The following is a 21,659-nucleotide window of genomic DNA, read 5'->3' as shown; positions in this document are numbered from 1 at the left end:
AGCCTGAAATATCAACTTGAACCATATGGAGTTACCACTTCTGTTGGTCAAAAATAGCCAAACGTTGGCAATTCATACGAATGACATCCTAAAATAAGGTCAAAGTAGCAGTAAAGCTGTAGAACCTACCAAATGTTCCCTAGCAGACATGCTACAAATCTTGAGTCTGTATTTTTAGAAACCACAAGCATCCTGATGGCAATGTTTTTGGCAACTAGAAGCTGTGTTCATGAAAGATAGTTAAGATAAACTGAATGGTTATTTTAGTTAACCACTCCCAACTGTTTGCACGATGAAAGTACCAGAGAAATACTAGTAAAATATCTAAAATTTGCAACACTTGGTCTCAAAACATCAAGCCTGGCATCCTATCAGCTTCACTGTTCTCAACATAGTCCAACAGGTGAATTGTGATCATTCGGGGTTTCTAGGTCACTTTATAGAAAATCAACCAAAGAAACAAAATCATAAAGCGAACGATGGTAAACCCGTTAAAGGTGATCAATGGGAACATTTTACATACCTAAGCATTTTATTATACACGTTATGTCATTTATACCCCACTACAACCTTACGGGTTGGCACTGCCCTCGCTTAACAGATAAAGAACTCAGGGCTCAAAAATTAACTTATCCAAAGTGACATGACTCGTAAGTAGAAGAACTTAAACTCAAAACCAGTTCTGGTGGGTGCCAAAGTCTTATGATGTTTCTGCAACTAAGACCCTCTACCAGCATCACCGTCTGAGGGTCCACGGTCTCTTAGACGCTCTGAGGAATATTTTCAATGTCTTCAGCAGCTTATCAAGATTATTATCCTCCTTTTACAGGTAAGGGAAATGAGGATCAAGGATTTACGCGGATTTTGCTCAAAAGCTTAATTAAGCCTCTATGTTTTTAGCATTTGAACCCAAGATCTTCCATAACTTCTAAATTTACGCTCCTCCTACTACACCTCTGTGCCATACCAAGTACTTAGCACCAAGTGACAGGGCCGGTAACATGTAATGAAATGCACACAATTATTAAATTTGTTTAATATTTGTAAGTATTCTACTTAGGCTGAAAAACAATTTCATTGCAAGAGACTTAGAAATGATTCCAGTAAAACCACCCAGAGACACTGTCCTGTCATATAATTCTCCCAGACAATTGGGACCAGGACTCAAGATTTCCTCAATTCCACACTGCCAACCACCATAAAAATAAGTACTTGAAATTACATAGCAGCAATTAAAAGGCACAATATGTGTCTTATTATACAAAACACGTCAGTATATTCTAAGACGTGACAGCAAGCATACAAAACAACTGTTAACTCCTCCAAAGTTAAGTGAGAGTTGTAACAGATTTAACAAATAATGTTGTTTGCCCTCACAAAATTTAAGAGGACATCTTAATATTGTTTCACATAGCCTTTTTCTTTAAATTAAAAAACAAAAGCTATTTAATGAAGTTTTAACCAATGCGTAACTTTTAAATACTACACGTGGCTTTCCAGTTATATTAACGGAAAGAAGAAAATGCTGAAATAAGACTCTCACAATAGATTATGCTGACTTTTAACTTTAAAGAACACAGTAATTTAAACCCACAAGTGATATAAATGTTGCTTTGCTTTTATGATTTTCAGATCATGACCACAGAAACCAAAATGTAGTAGATTTTATGTGCTGGCATTCAACAGCTATTCCCAGCTCTGCTCACAGAGGCTGGCAGACTAAACCGACATTTCTCAGGCCCCTTGCTAGGGGAGTTCCAAATTTGCTTTTGCTTCTTTCCCTATCCATATGCCTTTTATTTCTTTTTCCTGCTTTATTGCACTGACTAGGACAATTCTGAATAGGAATGTTGAGTGACTATCCTTGCCTTGCTCCTAATGTTAGGCAAAAGCATTCAGTCTTTCACCAGTAATTGTAATATCAGGTGTAGGTTCTTCATAGATAGCTTTTATAAAGTTCAGGAAGCTCCCTTCTACTCCAACTTTTTTGAGAGTTTCCTTCTATTCTTAGTTTTTTGAGTTTTTAATCATGACTGGATGATGAATATTGTTAAATGCTTTTTCTACATCTATTGAGTTGATCATAGGGGTTTTAAAAATTCTGTTGTTTAGTTTGTTGATATTGTGAATTATTCCTGCATTTCTGGAATAAATGGTCCTTTGGCATGATATATTACCCTTTTTATATAAACTGTATTTAATTTGTTAATATTTTGTGGAGAAGTACCTGTTTTTTTTGTATCAGAGTAATACTGACCTCATAAAATAGTGTTCCTTTCCTTCTGTTTTCTGAAGGGTTTGTATATAATTGGTATTATTTCTTTCTTAATAGGTTGGCAGAATTCACCAATGAGACCATGTGGGCTTAGAGCTTTCTTTTGGGGACAATTTTTAACTACAAATTCAATTTCTTTAATAAAGAGCTATACAAGTTATCTACTTTTTTTTTTTTTAAGATTTTTTGATGCGGACCATTTTTAAAGTCTTCACTGAATTTATTACAATATTGCTTCTGTTTTATGTCTTGGCCTTCTGGCTGCGAGGCATATGGGATCTTAGCTTTCCAACCAGGATCAAACCCGCACCCCCTACATTGGAGGCGAAGTTCTTAAACACTGGACCGCCAGGGAAGTCCCTATCCATTTCTTCTTGAGTGAGGTTTGGTAGGTTGTATCTTTGATGGAATTTGTCCATTTATCTAAGTTATCAAATGGATTAAGTGGCTCATAATATTTCTTTATCTTCCTATTAATATCTGTAGGATCTGTATCGATGGTCTCTCTTTTCTGATATTAGAAATTTTTGCCTCTTCTTTCTCTCTCTTTTTCCTGATCAGTATGACTACAGGTTTGTCACTTTTATTGATCTCATCAAAGAAACAGCTTTTGGTTTCACTGATTTTTTTCCTATTTTTTTTTTCCTGTTTTTTATTTCATTGTTTTCTGCCCTTATCTTTATTATTTTCTTCCTCTGCTTGTTCTGGGTTTAATTTGCTCTTTGCCTTCTAGATTCTTTTTTTTTAAATTTATTTTATTGAAGTATAGTTGATTTATAATGTTGTGTTAATTTCTGCTGTACAGCAAAGTGATTCAGTTATACATATATATATTCTTTTTCATATTCTCTTCCATTATGGTTTATTACAGAATATTGAATATAGTTCCCTGCCTTCTAATTTCTTTTTTTTTAAACATCTTTACTGGAGTATAATTGCTTTACAATGGTGTGTTAGTTTCTACTTTATAACAAAGTGAGTCAGCTATACATATACATATATCCCCATATCTCCTCCCTCTTGCGTCTCCCTCCCACCCTCCCTATCCCACCCTCTAGGTGGACATAAAGCACTGAGCTGATAAAGTAAAAGTTTATATTATTGTTTCAAAACTTCTGTTTTCTAATATAAGCCTTTAACACTATAAATTTCCCTTTGAAGTACTGCTTTAGGAACATCCCATAAATCTTAATATGTTGTATTTTCATTTTCATTCAATTCAAGATATTTTCTAATTTCCCTTGTGACTTCCTCTTTGACCCATGGGATCTTTATAATGTGATATTTAATTTCAAACTATTTGGTGATTTCCCAAACATCTGATACTGATTCCTAGCTTAATTCTGCTGTGGTCAAAGAATACAGACATATTCCTGGAAAATTACCTGTAACATGAAAGTATGGGAATCAAATTCAATTTTTTGATAGGAAGTTACTGTAGCGCTATGGCCAAGGTCAAGGTGAGGCAGGATTAGAGGTCAAGGCTTCTGGCATGCCCCACACACAGATATCAAGAGTAATACGTTCTCTCTCAATACCATCTCAGGACCAAGACTTGTTATTCTCCCTCTACCCTTAATGCAAAAGAGGACAATTCCACAAACATCAAGTGGTTTTTTCACTCTGTAAAGCAGGCAGAACAGACGGCAGAATTTTGTACAGAAAGAAAGTGAGGTTCCGAGCAGGACCTGCCTTCCTAGTCCACCATCCTTGTTACTCTTGAGGCATTCCTCAAAGATAGAGAAATACAGGTCATCTAAACCCATAAATAATTCAAAACCTCATCTGAGCCACTGTTGGAATCACCACTTCACTTCAGAGTGAGTTATAGTAACACCTGAGGAGCTTTAAGTTTTATCATCTTGGCTTCTCATACCCACTCGTTATGAACAAGATCCAAAAAATAACCAACTGGTTAAACCTCAGGAAACAGAAAGTAAATGGGCAAAATATATAGTGGGGGAAATGAGACCCCAGTTTAGTGAGTCAAAAACTGCATATCCATACTTGTTCAGGTAAAAATTAATAGGAAATGAATATATCAAATTATAGTTTTTCTCTTTCAACCTCTCACTGTTGATTAGGACCAAAAGCTCTAAAATATTATCTGCTGTTAATATTTATATATTAAAATATATTGATACTTTAATATTTTGAAACACTAACATATTTTATCCTATTCTATTTCAAATTACAGTTCTAAACTATAATGTTACAGGAATTAAACGGCTTTAAGGGCAGAAGGCACACAGTCTTACCGTGCAACTGTTGACTTATGGGTTGCAGAAATGTCCCTCAGGCAGCATCACCTCTTTGGCTCAGATATCAGTAGTAACAGCAATCAAAATTAAAACTAAGAAGAAAGAAAAAAAAAAATTAAATACTGGCAAGCAAAATGCATTCACGTCTCCAAGAAAGTCTTACATTCAAATTTCACATTCCAATAATTTCGTCAAGGGAGCTCTAGTCCCAGAACTAGTTCTTTTTAAATTAGTTTAAGCAGGGAGCCAGTAAGGAATGTGAATTCCGGTATAATTCCCACTCTCTACTCTGGAATAAGCTCTGAAATTAACTTCAAGGCATCTAGTAAGTAACAGCCAAAGGGAAGAAAAACAAAAAGCCCAGTATACCACAGGTCTATTCAACTGAACTGCTTACACACATTTTAGGTTTGTGACCACCCACAATTAATTGAATACAGATCATTTGCATAAGAACGCAAGTCAATAAAAATCTTGGTGATCACTTCACAAATATTTTAATAGTACATGTGGGGATAAAACAGTAACAAAGACTTAATACCTGCTGAATTGACCCTAGAAAGTGTTTCCAGGATAACTGATATTTACAGCAAGCCTACAGAGTTATCTGAAGATAAACACTGCTTTGCGGTACCAAAAATATAGTATAGTTTCCTACCCAAATAGAGTTTCCATTCACTTAGGAGCATACATGTAAGAAACACGTAGAGGGCTTCCCTGGTGGCGCAGTGGTTGAGAATCTGCCTGCCAATGCAGGGGACACGGGTTCGAGCCCTGGTCTGGGAAGATCCCACACGCCGCGGAGCAACTAGGCCCGTGAGCCGCAACTACTGAGCCTGCGCGTCTGGAGCCTGTGCTCCGCAACAAGAGAGGCCGCGATAGCGAGAGGCCCGCGCACCGCAATGAAGAGTGGTCCCCACTCGCCGCAACTAGAGGAAGTCCTTGCACAGAAACGAAGACCCAACACAGCCAAAAATAAATATAAAAAATAAATAATAAATAAATTTAAAAAAGAAAAGAAACACGTAGAGAACAAGCATTCGTTCATTCAGCAAAACATTTCCAAGCATCTTGCATAAGTTGGCTCGCCTTTAAACCCTGCAGACACAAAAATGACTGAGAAAACGCCTGCTCATGAAAGAACTGAGTCTCGCCAGGGTGACTGATGCACGTAGATAATTATAATACAATACGGTAGATGCAGGAAAGAGCAGGGCAGCCCAGAAGTGGGCTGGGTATAGGAAAAGCTTCGTGGGAGGTCAAGGAAGGGTGGGGAGGGAAAAGGCCGTGTGCAGGCCCTGGAAAGGAGGGGGTGTGATCTCCGCAGGGAAGGAAAGCAACTTGAAGTCTAGAAGGGACTGCCTGGCTGTGAGTGAATTGTACGTGGGCCAGTGGATAATGAGAACGTCCACAGTTAAGACTGTCACCATCCTTTTGAAAGTGTGCAAAAAAATAGAAAGGTCATTCGATGATACTACACATGTCCTCCTAGTTTTCTCAGTTAAAATTAAAAGTAGCACATGATTTTCTCCCCCTTCCTTCAGAGCGGCTGTACAGCACGTGATGATGCAAAATGTAAAAGTGACTTTTTCCTGTCATTTGCATAAGTGATCATCCTATTTCCAAATACAGAGAAGCATCCCTGGGTTTTAGATTATCCAGGCCAAATTTCACCTGAACCAGATCACCTTATTTGCATGATTTTGAAAGTAACCAGCACTATGTTAACTATACAACTAACTGTACCTCAGGGCAATCCAAATATGTGTGCCCTGGAGGACCCTTTACGTTCGCAATCATTTGTTAACTCTTCCTTTGGGAAACACAACTATGAATTTTCCCATTTGTGTGAAAGGCTATGGAACTAGAATTTTGTTACTAGTTGTCACTTGGTGAATGCCTTACTGAGGACTAAGCAGAGTGCTGAGTCACCTACGATTAACTTAACCTTCACAAGGCAGGACGGAAAAAATGTTGCCCACCATCAAGCCAGCAGCCACTGCAGCTGCCCTGACGGTGCGCCCTGAGGGGATTCAGGATGGAGAAAAATAGGATACTGGTCCTAGATAGTTAAGATGCACATCTAAGGAAGAATTTCAAAGAGCCCAGACTCTTGCATCTTCCCATACATAGAAAAACACTAAAATCATTAACTTGAGATGTTTGGTTTTTGTGATTGGTGGTCATCTTCTGGTGTTCCACTGTGTGCCCCTCCCTCCTCCCCGCCAGCAAAAACTCCTATCCTGGCTCCCTCCTCACCTCTTTGGAATACTTCCTCAGAGTATCTGAGAGGCTGTCTCCCAGGCTATAGTCCTCGGTAAATCACCAAATAAAACGTAGCTCGAAGCATTTAGCTTGTGTTGTTTTCTTCAGTCAACACAGGTAACATCTCCACTAAAAAATGAGGAAACTGAGGATCGGAAGGTGACTTGCCCAGGCCGACACAGCTTGGAAGAGGCAGAGCCAGGACAGGGCTGTCTGGCCACCGTCACTGTTCTTAATTACTGTATCAGATGGCCTCCTCTGGACGTGCATACGTGCATTTTTCTTTCCTACTGAGCTGATAACCCGTCTAACCTAAGTCAGGAACCACGAAGGTCTTGAAGAGTTAACTAGCCTTTGTGAATGTGCTGCCTCGCTTTACAGGGGAAAAGCGTATCTTGAACTCCTTTGAAGGAACAGGTTAAGGTTATTAAGTGTGAAACGCAGCACCTCTACTAAGAGGTGTTGCATTAGCACAGGGAAACACGTTTATATGAAGCAGCAGGATTTAAAGGGTTTCTGTCGCTGGTTAAGCCCTGGCCATGGTGCTGAACACGCCACTCTGGCTGCCCCTGGCAGCACAGCCACCCTTAGCTTCCTGCCAACTGGCATCTGTGACGCTCCCCCGCCACCAACGCCCTCCTCGTGTGGCCTCCGTGCATCCAAACTGGCTCCAGTCTTTACAGCGCAACCTGTGACGCCTCCTCCACCCACCCGCTCCTCCCTCTACCGGTTCAGTAAACACCTACCTGCTGTGGTGACGTGTCAGGCTTCGTGTGCCCCGACCCTGGAAAGCCAAAACCCAACCCTGCACCCCCAAGGACCTCTTGATCCCCCAGAAGAAAGGCTGTATCGACAAGGAATTATTGGTATTCAATGTGACAACTGTGTGTGCGTGGTATCGAGAGCGGGGGGTGAGGGGTGTGCAGGGGGCAGCCGGGGGGGGGGGGGCGGGGCAGGGAGGCTTCACAGTCCTGGTAACACTGTGGCCTTAATTCAGATGACAGATGACCCAGACCTACAATAAGATGGGAGAATTTTTTAATGGGAATGAACTTGAGAGAGGTAGGCACTGAGTGCTAGAGCAGATGGGCACCGAGGGGTCTCGGGGCTGGAGCCCAGGAGCAGAGGCAGGAATGCCAGGCTCAGCCCCCCGCAGTGATGGCCGTATTCCACACGTGGACGCCGGCCCATGTGGCGGGCCCAGCCACAGAGAGCACTCGACCGACCGCTTTACCTGTGCCAAGTGTGACTGAGGAACTGAGCTGTCCATTTTATTTCTTTTTAATTAATACTGATTTGAAGAGCAATACGTGGCTAGCGGCTACGGGACTGAACGGTGCAGCTCTTAACGTTGCAGACTCGAGATTCTGAGCTGAGGGGCTGTCACCAGACCTGGGAAAAGGATCACCAGGAGGAAGGCACGCGGACACGCAAGTATTTGTTGAACAGATGGACGAACAGGCCAACGGACAGAGTAACAAACCGGGTGATCTTAAGGACTCCTCCCTTTAAAAATCCCATCAAGAGGTGCCTGTCCTCGCCATTCGGGTCTTGAGTAATGCCCTCCACATGGTGGCATCAAAGTGTACTCATGCTGGCTCCAGATCGCAGCCTAATCCTTAAAATACTACTACTACTAACTTAAAATTCCCTATACTATGAATTCCTTATACTCTGAAGAAAACAAAAGAGAGAGAAAAGGGGGAAAAAGGAAAAACTGTATTTTTGAAACCATAATTTAGAAAATAATCATAGATTAAAGATAATCAATGAAGCCAGGATAAATTGCTGTCTAGTAAAATATGTCATTCTCTAAAAAAATGAAAGAAAGCCAGGAGGGGAGAGGAGCAGCGGTTTTACCGTGAGGTCAGGTAATTTCAAATACATTACAGACCATTCGGCTCCTAAGCAGTTCAGCTGACATTCGGTCTACACTCTTCTGTACTCTGATGAGAGAAAAGACTGAACTGACTCATGAAATACCTTATTTTGTTCTAGAGAGCATTTTAAAAGGTCAATGATAATAAAGTTTTTCCTAGGAATATGCCCTTTCCTCTTAGTTACCTACAACATCCAAAGTCAACATGAAAGAAAGAACTCTGTGACATGAAAACATTTAACCTGAGAACAGGTTGTGTCTAAGTAACTCACTGGTAATCTGCCAATATTATCCTAATCTGACTGTGTTAGGATTTGTTTACTATTTTGGTCCTTGCCATCTCACCTAAGCTTCTGAATATCAGTTCTCCAGAAACGGGAAGCCGCGTACACACAACACACACACGCGGTCCAGGATAGCAGTCTCTGCACTGCATTCCAGGGCCACCTTCTTCACCAGGCTCAGATTCTAAGTTCCTCTCCATCCAGGAGGTCGTGTCATCAACGTTCTTCACTATGCACATAGCAAGCTCTGCCTACAAGACCGTGAGACACTCTGCAACATGCAGACTCGACTACCTTCAGAGAAACGTCAGCGCGTCTAACAGGAATGTTTTTAGCTAGAAGCGTGTCTAACAACACGACAAAACAGCAACCTCTGTGCTGCCTTGCTTGGCCTCTCAGGTCGGTTATCCGAGCTTCAATTCCCACGGCTAGAACTGCCCTGCATCACTTAGATCCGAGCCACAAGGAACACACTTGGCTGGCCCCGCAGTTCACCTCGACGTGTACGTAGGAGGGATGAGGAACGAGACACGCTCTTGGTGCCCAGAGAGCTTTACCTGGTGAGGAAGGGGGTGTGTGTGTGTTTGCGCGCGTGCGTGCGTGTGCGCGTGTGTGTGTGCGTGCGTGTGTGTGTGTGCGTGTATTTGTGCCCATAAAACAAGCAGCAGGAGGAAAACTGCTGTACACAACACAGAAACAGTGTCAGCTGACACCGACTGAACACCTACATATAAGCCCACTCCCAGCTAGGGACAGATTCATGTAACAATTAATAAAACCACATTAATTATTCTATGAGGGTGCAAATGAAAAATTCTCCCAGTTTTAAGTAATTTGTTCATTTAAAAAGTATGTACCACAGACCTAAATACTAGCATCATAAAACAACAGTTTCTGCCCCTTAACTTGATGAACAATAACTACCTAGTAAAATAGGAAGACAAAATGATCAACTCGTGATATAATATGGCTGTGCAGAGAGCCACAGCTGGCCCATACCTCTGGGCTAACAGTCCCCGGCCAGAGAATCGAATAACCCAGATCAAGATCTGGGCCACATCAACCCCTCATGATCCCTTCAAACACTTAGTACCTTTCTACAATACACGGACAACACAACCATGAATCAGGCAGAAGGGACACTACATACAGAAAGACAGCTCACCGAGGTCCGAAAGTGCAAAGTGGCAAGAGAGACCCGTGCACAGCGTCGTGGGAGGAAAGGACCAGTGCTGGCTTCAATAAACAAGACTTAAAATGTGCGTGCGGAGCAAAGCGACACCAAGAGACTGATTCCTGGCCTCTGAAATGCACAGAGGATGTGAGAGGTTAATATAAAGACAAGTGCTACCTCACCACCTAAATATGAAGACATCACGAGGGGGTCAGAAAGTTCCCAGGTCCAGAGCTTGCTCATAAAATAAAGAGTGTGTACTGCCTGCCTGGGCCTGGGCAGCTACAGGAAATGCACAGGCCAGAGTTGGAAGGGCCCAGAGATCCACCCGCCATTCAGTGCGGGCTCCCCTCTGCCCCATCCCTGGATGCTTCTCGTGAACCCTGTTCAGGGAGAGGAGTGTGTAACCTCTCGTTAAGAACCCTAGCTCTGTATTCGGTTAAAGCCTGCATCTTTAACACTTCAAACCAATGCTCTCTGTTCTGCCCTCTGAAACCAGAGAATCTACCAAAGCCTTCAACTCTGCAAGCTTCCAAGGGTCTGAAGGCAGCTGAGGCGTCCCAGTCCCGCTGGCCTTTCCCAGGTGCCCCAGTCTGCCCTTCACAGACGCAGGGACGGCAGAGGAGCCGAGGGAAGCAGCACACCCTCCGTTAATGCGGCCAGTCTGCCTGTTCCATCGGCTTTACCGCAGGGTCCCTGACACCGCCGCCCTGCCCCACAGGATGGCCACGGCCAATTCCCGGGCAGGGTCTGCAGGCTTCCCTCCCATTACTCCTCCCCACACTGCCCTCATGCACACACCCTCCACACCTGCATCTCCCCACACATGCACCTCTCCACACCTGCATCTCCCCACACGTGCATCTCCCCTCCCCACACGTGCATCCCTCCACCTTCTGACCAGCGAGGGGTCACTTCCACCGCAAAGCTCTGCTCAGCTGCCGGCAGAGTCCACCCCCTCCTCTGTGCCCACCAAGTCAGCCGGGCGACACAGGATGCCATGGTGCGGTGGGCTCTCAAGCCATGATTCAGCTCAAACTGGCCTCCCACTTACACCCTCTAAGGCAGGTTATTTAAGCTTAAATTCCCCGAAATACAAAAATGAGAGCGAGAATCAAAGGAGTGATCCCTGGGACAAGCCTGGCCTCCCACGTGATAACAAGCCCCTGAGAACATCCATCACAGACCCGGCGCCGGTGCTGCCTGTTGCCCGGGCACTGTGACAGCCCCCAGCGTGGGAAGAGGGTCACCCATGTCCTTATACTCCAGGGCTTCACACAGAAAGGAGCTCGGAAGCCTCCTGAACAGTGTTGAGTCCAGAACAAAACAAACAGTGAATCAATAAAAGAGCACACAAAAGCCTAAAACCAAGATGACTGAAGAAGCCCAGATTTAGTTCTGGTCTTACCCGTCTGCCTGGTTATTCATTACTGCAACACAAAGTACCGAGCTGCTGAGAGATCAAAGAACTCAGACGCTGAAAAAGTTCGGAAATTCATGGTAAACAATCAGTTTTCAAAGCAAAAGTGCATTTTCTAGTTATGTGTTGCTTCACTATCAAAGACCTTTCTCATTTTCTTTTTTTTAATTCCTGGCTCAATGTTCGGCACACAAGCAACACTCAAAAAACATCTGTCAAATAAGTAAACTTTCTCAAATGACTTGGTTAAAAAAATCATCATGCATCTTCGTGACCTACTTCAACCAGTAGTGTCCTGTGACCTGGTGCTGGCCCTGTGGTCACCATTTCAAGGGCTGGGCTCCGCCCAGGGGAACAGCAGGAGAATTGGGGTCAACAGAACACCACTTTCAGTGCAACCAAACAGTTAATGAGCTTTTGCGGAATGGGCATAAAAAGATAAAATAGTAATAACTTGCACAGGATAAAATAAGGCTTCCAGCTTGAAGAAAGATTGCTGACTGGGAGCAAGTTTTCAGAAAGCTGTTTAGCAACATTATGGAACAATCCACAACCACTAAACACAAATGTGGAGCGGGACCAACTGGCAGCAGCACGCCGTTTGCTTTCGCAATATTCACAGGCAGCTGGAGAACGGAAAAAACAAAGGAGCAGCAGGACAGATGCAGGAGACAGAGGGACAGAACTGACCATCGGGAAGGGATGGAGGACAGGAAAAGAGGGGGAGGCCTAGGGGTCCCTGAACACTTGTTCCAGAGTCCTGCAGATGACACAGTTACAACAAGCTTACCCGTTAAGACATCCCAGAGTTTTTTAAACTCCCCTTCTTAAAAACGGGACACCGTGTCCTTGGCCGAGGTCCTGGCACTCTTCCTGTTGCTTGTGACCCCACAGGGATGACAAACCAACGATTCCGGAGGGGGCGGGGGGGTGGCTGAGGATAACAGTCTAAACCCTGAAACAGATCCAACTCAAGTAAAAAGATTTTCTTGCCTAAACGATGTTATATTTTTCTCTGCTTTAATTACTGAATCCTGTAACTGGAATTCATCACTGATTCAAAGAGATGCTAAAAATAGTCTGTTCTAGAATGAGGAATGAGAAGCATCGTGTAATTTTGCTACTAAATGGACTCCTGTTTTTTTTCACAGCTCAGTAACTTACTCTTCAAATATATTTCCTCTTTTTATTAACCAAAAACGTAAAGCACTTCAGATGCACCTTAAACGTTAACTTTCAACACTAATTATGTATTTATAAGTTTATAAGTAAAATCTCAGACATACACTAACCTTACTTAAAAAGTCTCTTTGACTCTTTTCCTCAACATCTAATCATGACCTTCATTAAACACCTTTAATTTCAAGAACACAGTCTCATTTACATATGATGAATGAACAGAGCTGTGATCCAACAGGCTCCCACTGCAAATGGCAAATTATTAATAACACCTTACATTTGAATCCATGGTGCCGTTTACAAAGGGCTTTCACGTAAATCATCTCGTTTAATCTCTACAACAACCCTGTCACAAACAAGCAAGGCAGAAATTACTTTAACCAGCTTACAATTGAGGAAGCAGGTTCCCAGAGTGAAACAGCTTGTAAAGGTGGGAGAAGCCCTCACCTACATCCTCCTCACTCCAAGTCCCACCTTGTATTCCAAACTCAGCCCCTTCTAAGACTCACATAATTCCCATCCTCCAACTCCAACAGAACTCAGGATGAGCAGAACCCAGGTGACACCCAACACCTCTCCTTTCCACTGAGGTTTGCCTTCAAGGCACAGGCCCTGTCTTCTCAACTCAACTAGAAGCCATGGAGGGTAAAAATGGAATCTTACATTTCGTACTGTCTAGAATGATACCACACACATCACAGGGATACACTGAATTACTGTCACGATGCCACCAATCAAAGAGTCATCAAGGAGACCAAGGTCTAACTTCAGCACCCCAACTATGGCATGTCTCTTGGCTTTGGCCCACCTTCCTAGCTGCAACTAGGTTAGAAAATCCTGGAAGTCTGTCCCAGGCCATCGTAAATAAATATAAAAGAGGTTTCCTTAGCAATGACTAAAGTTGCTTTACATCTTCGACTGGTTGGAGTCTTTGCTGCTTCCCCACATCCATAAACGGTCCCTGGATTCTGACTGTGTGTTGGTTCCTGAGCACCCGGGAACGGGACCCACTGGGTGTCTCCACGGTGTCGATTCCTTTGATGTGCCCCACCCTGACTCCCATATTCACCTGGCTTTTGTTCCCGCCAGGACCCACAGCTTGAACTTCCAGCCCCCACTTGGTCCTCTTGACCCTGACTTCCCAGCCCACCCTCACATCAACCACAGTCGGCCCCTACAGGGACCTGCGGAGCTTCTACAACTGACCAAGAGAGGGGTCCGGCCTTCTTTTTTATCTTCAGCTTATACCTGGAGTTCTGCATGTCCACAACTCCTTCAAGAGAAGGACAGACGTAACACAGGTACCAGAGCAGTCACTCTGACTCCCCCCCAGTAACACAATATCCTTCCCTCCTCAACCTCAGACTAAACAATATAACAACCTCCTAAAATACCATACAGTCAGCAATCAACATGCTGTCAGGTACCAAATAGATCATAACCAAATCAGAATTACTGTTTAGTTTCATTAAATATGCTGAATCTTAAATTTGGACCAAAAAATTATTACATAAATATACAAAAATACTTAGGAAATCTGCACATTATCAGATGGAAATAGCAGATGTAAATGCTGCATAGCAGACGGCTGGGTTTTTTTTCGATCACCATGACAATTTTTACATATTCCAGAATCAAAGTCTATTTCAAAGCTTTCTGTGTAATATTAAACCTGACATAAAGATTACACAAGCAATTCAACAAGTAACATCAGTTATTTTTCTCCCTGAGGAAAGTATAGTGGCAGCTGCTGTAACAAATGGGTCCATGAACTTCCCCCCGCAGGGGACCTGTGCGTTCAAACAAGACTGACACACGCAGCTGTCACATTCAAGTCTCCCGAGCCCCCAGTCACACCTTGCCATAGCTGCGTCTGGAGTGTGGGAGCTGAATGGCTCACCGCACACAGTCAGAAGGAAGAAAACAGCCCACGAGAGGAGACAGAACAAGGGGGAATGATTACCTCCCAGAAAGGAAGGCAAAATTTCAGTCGCCTGGAAAGTAACTCATCACCACTGAATAAACAGGAAAAGGGAAGGACTGAGAATCACTCCCCCACCTCCAACCTTAATTTGTCTCAAAAGGGAACAGAGCAGGGGAGAGCAGGTCACGATGGAAAGATAATAATTACACGCTTGGAGGTGGAGAACTGACGTGCAGGGGACCTCCAGATCACCAGTGAACACAGAGCTGAGGCTGGAATAAGAAGTCACAAGCCTCCAGCACTGCAGTAATTGAGGGAATGGAACAGAGACACAACAGATGGCAAGGCCAAGGGGAATGAACACGAGATGGGAAGAAAATGGCATCAGAGACCAAATTCCAGGCAAAAGGGGCTCTCCTAAAATGTCAGTGGGGGCATAAATTGTGACACTTTTGTTGTCAGTGTATGTTAAGAGCCTTAAATTATTTAAATTATTTAAACTGCTAATTCTTTAGCAACATATCCTAAAGGAATAAACACAAATATGGGCAAAGATTTATACATAAAGATGTTCCCCTTAGTGTTACTCGTAATAACAAAACACAAGAGAAACTAAATATGCCAAACAAAAGAATTAATTTAAAGTAAATTATGCTAGATCTATAAAATAAATTATTATGCAATACCTACGTTGCATTTTAGAAGACTTTTAAATTATGTGATAAAAGTCTTATGACGTGAGATTACATGCGAAAGCATACAAAATAGTGTATACAGTATTTACTCATGAAAGAATTATTTGTTGAATACCTTCTATGTACTAGTACCTAGGTACTGGGGAGAAAATGCAATAAAAGAAATGTCCTTGTTTTTGTGGAGCATGGATTCTACTGGTAAGTGTCCCAGAAAGGGTAAATAAATAAATCTGCAAGAGAACCTCAAAGAAAATGAATGCTAACAAGGCAAACGTAACAGGTGATGTAAAAAGAATACTATCAACTATAAAAAGTACCTGAAATTGACTTAAAATAAATAAACTGCAAGATTAATAGTAAAAAATAAGGTAAACTGAACATCAAAAGCAAATTTCAGATGGCTTAATAAATGGTCTAGAAAAATAAAGGTGGCATTATTATAACCGGAAAGTGTCTGGGCCCTTTATGGTTTACCCTTCAGCATCCCCAGGAGGCAGAACTTACAAGCTCTCACCTTTCTCAGCCTCAAACATAAAACTCAGGAAGTGCACGAAAGCAACCTGCCTATGGAGGCCTGTGCGCCTGCTGGGCTGCTCTGGACCAAAACCATCTCCTCCTTAATTTCACAAGAGAAGCGAGCCTTCCAAACACAAGCTAAGATGGGATTTGGTAGTACCTTTCCATTTTCATGACAGATCAACCGCCCCCCCCTCCAACACACACACACACTCACTCACTCACCTACGTTTGTTCATTCATTCACTGAACCAATATTATAGGGCAGGGACTCCCTCAAAATCACAATGTCCCCTATAGAAACCTAAGGACCAGTTCCCCAAATGCAAAATGTTACATTCCTTAAGCATTTGTGAAAAGACTAAACTGAAGGAAAGCACTGGGAATACTGACACAAGTTGTACAACATATTACAGAAACACTCTTTGAAAAATAATGCGTCTAATACTTAAAACACACGCACACATCGAATGACATTTATCCTCCAAAAAATTACCCTTCAGCAGATAACTGGTAAGAATGTCCTCATGTTAGATATGGAGAAATTGAGAAAACATTGTAAAGTAAAAATACTATATAATTCCATAAGGAAAACTACTGGGATTCACTCTGCAAAAAGCCACAAAAATATTCCCTGTATTCTGGAATACTTCCTGAAAACTAAGTAAGATTTAAATGCATACTAATTACTTATTTTTTTAAAAAGTCAAGTTTCAGAATGAGATATTATATTATGGAGATGGGTTAAATAAAGCATTTTGCAGAGGTAGGTGATGTCATAAACTTCATCAAAACCATAATACAGGAAAGCTTATCCTATGGAGATCAAGCAAAGCCCGGAGCAATCTAGAATCACTCTGATGTAGGAAGCAAAAGAGAAAAACAACTTCCTCTTTCCTTCTAGGTCCTTCTAAGCTACTCCCTGATAAATATTTCCTTCCATCAGCCAGTCAGCCACTCACCCTGAAGAAGCAGCTGAGCACACTGGGGTTAGTGCAGAACAGAAGGGCCCACAGCTCAGTCCCTGAACCTTTTCTCTCCTCCATCACAGCCCCTCCTCTCAGATCTCATCCAGTCCAGACAACTCCCAAGTTCACATCACCAGACCAGACCACTGCCCTGAATTTCAAAGCAGTACACTCGCTCTGCTCTCTGCTCTCACCTATGGCTCCGCCAAGCCCCCCAACCTGGTCTCCACTCTCACCTGGACTCTGCTGGCCCCGACCCGATCTCCCACCTCCACCCTTGGCTCCCAATAGCCTGTTCTCCGCTCGGAAGCCAGAGCAATTCTGTCAACAGGGAAATCGGATCCTGTCTCTCCTGGATTCGAAACTCTCTAAGGGCTGGTCACCTCACTCAGATACTACCCGGCATGTAACAGGGAGTCCACAGCTAGCTGCTAGAAGTTTGTGTGGCATTTCATTCCTACTTTTTATACAGAAGAAACTAGAGAACTGGGAGATTATCAGACTTTAGATATATTTATTTGGAACTTTTCTTTGGTGATCTCATCTAGTAATCTCATCTATATCTGCCTTGTACTTAAATCTCAGCCGGATTACCTTCCACGAGTAGATTTTTAGGGGATATTTCTGGTTTAAGATCTACATTTAAAGATGAGATCTGTAGGAAGAAAGACATTTTAAAAGAATCATCAATTTTCCACCTTAGGCCTCCTTTTAGTTTTTTCCTCAAATGAAAAAGGTCAAAATTCAAAAAAAATTACTGAAGCAAAAGTAAATGCCACGTTACATCTTTATACAGAGGGTGAGAGACGGCAATCTTATCAGTACAGAAACAACTAAAAACAGGTATCAGACGGTTTACCCTTTTTTTTCTGAATATGGTTAAATGGGGAGGGGAGACCTTCTCAGCAGAGGATCACAGATAAGAAATGAACAGGATGGAAACCCAAGCATCCCGGCCTCCAGCCAAGAATACCCTGACAGTGTCTTGCGAGCGGAGGACCGACAAAGCATATTAATGGGAAATCCTGTTGTTACGCTACTCAGATATGGGCCTTCAGCCTCAGTTTCCCCAAAGGAACTGGTTTCATTCACAGGGGGAGGGAAAGTTACGCACACAAGAACAAAGGCATGTTTATATTTTCCATTCACTCCTGTAACCTGAGCTGATGAGGTCACACTTGCCTGCACTGGGGGTAGGTGGGGGCAGTCAAGGAACTAATGCAGAAAGGGGACACTGCTTTGCTCCAATTCAGTGTAAGAGGCACGACAACAGCGCTCACTGATGCTAAAATCTAAAGAAACGTCTAGCCATGAGATTCTGTGTTCAAGACAATCCAAAGCACGAGGTCTAACATTCTCTCGGAGGGAGAAGGTCCACTCCAACCCAACCTCCACCAACGGGACTGTTTTTAATTTCAAGAGAAGTACACACATAAATCTGCCCAGCTCTGTGGTGCTTTGGAGAAACAACAAAAGGGAAGATTTAAATACCAGATACAGCAAAATCATTCCCAAAGTATTATCATGGTACCGAGTTTCCTCTTAGAATTCCATTAATGCTGAAGCAGCAACACCCCTCCTACACATCCATCTATTGACAACGCTGCACCAGGCTGGAATCTCTGACCTTCATGGAATTTTGTCACTTGAGACATCAGTAACTGTCTAGACCAGCGGTCCCCAACCTTTCTGGCACCAGGGACCGGTTTCGTGGAAGACAATTTTTCCACGGACAGGGGCTGAGGTACGGTTTCCAGACCATTCAAGCACATTACATTTATTGTGCACTTTATTTCTATTATTATTACATTGTAATTACATACAACTCACCATAATGCTGACTTTGGTGAGTTGGAGGCGGAGCTCAGGTGGTAATGTGAGCAATGGGGAGCGGCTGTGGATACAGATGAAGCTTCACTCGCTCACCAGACCCTCACCTCCTGCTGTGCAGCCCGGTTCCTAACAGGCCACAGACCACTACGGGTCCGTGGCCCGGGGGTTGGGGGCCCCTGGTGTAGACCATACAGCCCCTGATGCCCGCTGGGCTCAATGTGTGGTCTACCGATCCACCCATCACGGCGGTTCCCACCAGACACCCTGCTCCCCCATCACTTCCTTCTGTGCTTTGCTGGCACCTGCCCACTCCCTCTGCCCAAGCCAGTCTCGAGATGAACCATTCCTAGTGCTATATTTGATGCCTGATGGAACAAGTTGAAACTTTTCCCAAACGATTCCTCTAACAAAACAGAAGACTCCCTGCAGCCCAGCGACTCAGCTGAACAAAAACAGAAGAGAACAAAGTCACACGCCATCCAGCGATGAACAGAAAAGCAGGCGTGAAGAAATGCCCAACCTCGTGTGACATCCATATGTGCGAACGAAAGCCGCAGTGCCGTATACTCTTTTCACTTCCCATATCAGCAAGGATTAAAACACGAACACCCCCGTGTCGGCCAGGATGGGGCTCCTCAGGCACTCTGACGCTTCACTGGCGCAAGTAGAAGCTATCAATGAAGCTTTTTTTAGACTGCAAAGGGTGCCCAAGATCAAATTAGAATCTCAGGAAAAAAATATGTATTTCCCAAAAGGTACTCTGTGATTGACAGCTGACACAGAAGTCAGTTTGGGATGCTGTTTTATGCTGGCAGAAACCAGAAGGGTCAGCGTGACACCCCCCAACTCCCCACACTTCCTGGCCACACGGTGACCAGGACGGACACAACCCAAAATGGGCCGGTCGGCTTCCCTCCCAGGAACGGGCATCTGAGAACCTGATTCTGGTTGACTCTCATCACGTGAGCTCGAACGAAGGAAAGTAAACTCACGTCAAGAGCGTCATCTAAAGAAGTCCCGAGTTCCCGGCATATCCTCTTCCTGCTTAGCACACAAACGGCGTCTGGATTCAGTGAGCTGACTCTCACTTTGAATTTCTCAAATTTATACTCTAGGATTATTTTCTGCTTATGTTCTTGTTTTTCCTAAACACCCTTCTCTAATCTTTCTAATTTCATAGTGGTGATTTCAACCAGTTTACCTGACGACCATATTGACTTCCTGTTTAAGAGCATGATGATCTACGTTTCTTAAACAGACTGAGTCTGGTGTGGCTAGATTCAACAAATCCCAAAACTCGCCCTCCACTTCAGGATACTATTCTGATAGGATTATAGGATTTCTGGTAAATTTTTTTAGGTTTTTTTTGTTTTTTTTTTTTTAAGTCCTATAACAATTTTAAAATCAACGAATCCTGAAAGTAATTTCCCAAAGGGGGCAAAAAAAAGAATTATCGTCTCCTCATTTTTAAAACTCACTTTAATTTAATGGTAACTGCCATTCGCCAACAGATGAAGGCCAATTTTCTCTCATCATTTGTTCCATTATTTTCCAATCTGTTACAGAATTCTATAGACTACAGATGTGATGTGCCCTTCAAAATGTAAAGTCTGACTTTAGAAAATTAACACAGCCTTGATTGTCTTCTCCCACAATCATTCTGTCCAAGGCTCTCCCCCAACCGAACAATGAACACTCAGAAAGGGAAGAAGATATAAACATACTTATTTCAAGCATAATAGTCAACTATGACAACACAAAGAATTCAAGCTTTCAAAGCACTTAATTCTGCTGAAGATGCAATCATGTTACATGCTTCGAAAATAACGCACTCTCCCATTCTGTTTTTAGAGAACTTTGAAAATCTAGACAATATGCTTCCTTTCAAAACACCAACTGCTTCCAGAGAAAAAGAAAGAAACAGACAAATGATCTTGCCAAGAACCATTTCTGCAGTTTCTCTTGGTAGAGTAGCCCTTTCAGTGGCTACAAAGATTTAAATTCAATCCTTGATTGGACTGATGATATACCACCTTTCATTTACTTAGAATTGAATTTTAGAACAAAAAAGAGCTTACAGTACTCTAATTCAGTTGTTTCCACCTTTTGAAAGGACGAGGACCCCTCTGCAATGCTAAAAAATGTTAAGGATTCTTACAATAGTTGTGTCCAGTGATTGAGAAAGTAAAGAAAACCGCCATGAGTACACAGTAATTTTTTAAAAGCCACCTGCAAACACCCGTAAAATAGTAAAACATGAATCTAATTTTTTTTTATTACAGAGCCAGTTAACATCAGAACTAGGTCTAAAACCAAGTCTCCAGGCTTATGACACAGATGGGGGTTCTAAGATTCCAGAGCGTCATTCATCACAGAGGAAGGCTTTCTCTACGTATCCCCAACAATCCTCTTAGGAACTAGACAAGGCGATCTTAAAGTTCTTATGGGAAAACAAGCAAAGATACAGAATTCTGAAAAAGAAGACTAAAGAGTAGAGAGCATCCGTATCGGATACTGAGGCGCTGTAAAGCTACAGCGATTAATTAGCGTGGTGCTGAAATGCAGAAATGACTCATAATACCTAGGAACTCAGTATAAAATGGATGTGGCATTTCATATCACTGGAGTAAAGATTATTCATTAAATGCTACTGTAACAATCCATCGGGGGTGGGGGTGGGGGGAAATCAAACGGAGTCCTTACTTACCCCTTATGCCAAAAGAAGTTCCAAATGGAACCAACAAAGGACCAGAAGAAACACAGAAGATTTTTTTTAATAATCTTGCAGTGGAGAAGGTCTTGTGAAACATGATTGAACAACAGAAGCCAAATGTTAAACTACTTGAAAAAATCAAATATTACTTCATTACTGAAAATCCTACAAACAAAGCCAAAATCACTCACCGAATGAAGCCCCTTCGGAGCGTTACAATTCTAACCATCAGACAAACCCAGATTCTCTGCCATCCAAGCACAGCACTCCTTC

At 42.8% G+C, this 21,659-nt stretch overlaps 1 protein-coding gene across 2 annotated transcripts in view; it reads right to left on the bottom strand.

The window, feature by feature from the left end:
* Window positions 1-21,659, bottom strand: part of WASF3 (WASP family member 3) — a 93,332-nt gene that overhangs the window by 52,985 nt on the left and 18,688 nt on the right. For both annotated transcript variants that reach the window (XM_068526832.1, XM_068526831.1), the window contains exon 2: window positions 4,534-4,628. The gene's annotated coding sequence lies outside the window, so the exon portion shown is untranslated. The remainder of the gene's footprint in view (window positions 1-4,533; window positions 4,629-21,659) is intronic.

Source organism: Eschrichtius robustus, chromosome 18, assembly GCF_028021215.1.
Source record: "Eschrichtius robustus isolate mEscRob2 chromosome 18, mEscRob2.pri, whole genome shotgun sequence".
Classification (NCBI taxonomy): domain Eukaryota; kingdom Metazoa; phylum Chordata; class Mammalia; order Artiodactyla; family Eschrichtiidae; genus Eschrichtius; species Eschrichtius robustus.
Note: the sequence above shows the minus strand (reverse complement) of the source record. Positions and strands in the feature narration are given on the sequence as shown.